Source organism: Oncorhynchus nerka, linkage group LG14 (assembly GCF_034236695.1).
Source record: "Oncorhynchus nerka isolate Pitt River linkage group LG14, Oner_Uvic_2.0, whole genome shotgun sequence".
Classification (NCBI taxonomy): Eukaryota; Metazoa; Chordata; class Actinopteri; order Salmoniformes; family Salmonidae; genus Oncorhynchus; species Oncorhynchus nerka.
Window position 1 is genome coordinate 43,053,856 of NC_088409.1, and position 2,949 is coordinate 43,056,804.

The 2,949-nt window shown below is 40.3% G+C and overlaps 1 long non-coding RNA gene across 1 annotated transcript; it reads left to right on the top strand.

Moving 5' to 3' along the window:
* Window positions 1–533: 533 nt before the first annotated feature.
* Window positions 534–2,201, top strand: LOC115141146 (uncharacterized). The gene is made up of 3 exons (XR_003865332.2): window positions 534–713; window positions 1,914–2,007; window positions 2,098–2,201. It is a non-coding gene; the product is annotated as an uncharacterized LOC115141146 (long non-coding RNA).
* The last annotated feature ends 748 nt before the right edge of the window (window positions 2,202–2,949 follow it).

Here is a 2,949-nt window from a genome sequence, read left to right on the forward strand (position 1 = left end):
GGAGCACTTTGTTTCCATTTTATTATACTGTCACCTTCCAGTAATATGAACATAGGATTGCTGGTTCACGCCCCACTCTGGCTCCTCTGTTTCCCTTTTATTATACTGTCAACTTCCAGTAATATGAATATATAATTGCTGGTCCAAGCCCCACTCAGGCTCTTCTTCCTCTCTCAATCACTACATAGCTGTGAATTGATAATCCCAGCGGTCTCGGGCCTTTGTTGGAACTGGAAACCCTGTTCACTTTGATGGGATGCCTTGTAAAAAAGAAAGAGGAAATCATGTCTCGCTTTGATAATGAGGTCTTGGACCTCTTGGTTTCCCCTAATTTCCTACAAAAACATCCCCACTTTACCTTCATCTACTACTGTAACTGTACTGGGGATATTATCTAGCTGGCTAGCAAATCCATCCAATTTGTAAGTCGCTCTGGATAAGAGCGTCTGCTAAATGACTTAAATGTAAATGTAAATTTAGCAGATATATGCTAAACCTGTTGAACTGATTTCATGACCACGTCCCATTTGTTACTGTATGTTTGAAACGTCACAGCTGTTCTGGTAGCTAATCATATGTCACGTTACTTGAACCGCAGTTGCTATCATCATAGGAGGAACTATTTAGCTTTACATGCCACACTGAATAATCGGTAAACACTCTGGTGAAATCGGAAGATTTAACTTCACAGATAGGAGCGATAAAGTAGTTAAGTAAGTAACTAGCTAGGTGGTCGGTAGATAGCTCGCTAACTTCATACAGCTAATGGTAACGTTAGCTAAAAGCTAACGTAGCTGTGAGATACCTAGCTACAAGTTTCACTGTCGTATTTGGTCAATATTCGTGTGAAATTGATTGAACCATCACTTTTGTACAAGTTCCATCTACAATTAAAATGGATTTATATCAAGAGAACGCTGACATGACATTTTTTTGTTTGGCCGTGTTTGCTTCAATGCAAGGATGTTAGCCATTCAGCTAGCTAGCTATTTTCGCTGGATAGCTGTGGCAGCTTCCATGAACGTTAACGTTAGACCACATAGTATCTTTGTTTATGCAGTAGCTAGCTAACTACCCAATGAAATATATATTAGCCACGTTATAACAAGGATATTGTTTTATATTCGTTTATGATTGGCTTCAAGAGCATTTTAGGCCGTACATTATTTCCTATAATGCACGGTACATCAGCATGGTAGAATTCAATGGCTTATCTTACATTTTCTACGTTTGAGCTGATTTTTGATAGCAAATGTCGAATTGAAAACATTATTGAATTCGATTTTCATAATAGAAATGTAGGACTGATGGCTTGGTTAGCTTAACTAGTAACTCTGTTGGTTTGGTTACCAAGGCAACTACTACAGCAATATAGTACATTTGCTTGCTACTTCAGTGGATGTGGAACACATTTATTTCTACCTGCAAATTAACACATTTCTAGCGGCAAATGTGTTAAAGGTGCACTATGCAGAAATAACTTTTTTGCTAAAATTCTAATAGTTTGCATAATTTAAGTTTAATGACAAAACAGTTTCGAGAATCATTGTATCATCTAAACTGCTGTGAAGTATATTTTCCATAACCAAACATATTGTATTTTCAGCTGTTTGAAGCTGGTGTACTAAACGGAGAGTAAAAGATGCAAAAACCAAACTTAAGAGCTGAAGCATAGAAATAGCGCACATAGAACAGATTTACCACATACACTTGCTTTCAATGAGAACAACATATCTATAACTCACATTTCTATGTGAATTTGGTCAGTTCGCAGCTCAGGGCTCTATGCCCAACTCTATGGAAGATTAGTTCTGCTAGCGCTTAGCCCCTCATTTATTAACCCTTACATAATGCTATTCATGACAGCATTGATATGATACTCTATTCTATTGCCTCTGTTACTTGACACACAGGGTAAACATGACCATGGAGGAACCAGGTGCTGATATAGAGGTTACTGTCAAAACTTTGGACTCCCAGAGCCGAAGTTACACTATAGGCGGACAGGTACGTTCTCATATCCAACGGAGCGCTTTTACAGTAGCCTTACATATACTGGATATAGGCCTAATCCTCACACCGGTGTCTTTTTCTCAGTTGACAGTGAAAGAGTTCAAGGAGCACATTGCCACTTCAGTGGACAAACAGGCTGATCTACCAGGGCCGAGTTCTGCAGGATGAGAGGACCCTGACAGAGTACAGTGAGTAATGCTGTGTGTCTGTGGAGTTTCCTGGAATCAATACAAAACGGCCACATGCTAATAAACATGAAATTAGTCCAGACAGTTTTATCTGGAGCAGCACACAGCTGCACCGAAGCATCTGTCAACACAGAACAGAAACGCAGCAAACAGTCAGATATCTTTGTCTATATGTGATATATAGAAAAACTCTCCTATTCCCTTATTCCATGACTTTCAAGGCCAGTAATGCACAGATGTAAGCCTATTGTACAACTGCACATCATCAGAACTTGAGTATCCATCATGTAATTGCTGTAAGCCGTTTGGCTGCTTTGCACATCACCTGATAGATTGATGAACCACCAGTGTCCTCTAAATACACCGTAATCAATGAGCAACAGAATATAATATATGGTTCACCGGCGGCCCTTGGCACCTTAATTGGGGTGGACGTGCTCATAGTAATGGTTGGAATCAATGGAATGGTATCGACACATCAAACACATGTTTTCCATGTGTTTGATGCCATTCCATTCACTACATTCCAGCCATTATTATGAGCCGTCCTCCCCTCAGCAGCCTCCAGTGATATTGTTGTATAATTTTACAAGATGTGTCATAGCCAGCAGCATACTACCCTGCATACCACTGCTGGCTAACTTCTGAAGCTAAGCAGGGTTGGTCCTAGTCAGTCCCTGGATGGGAGACCAGATGCTGCTGGTGTTGGGTGGCCAGGAGGGAGGCACTCTCTAAAACATATCCCAAT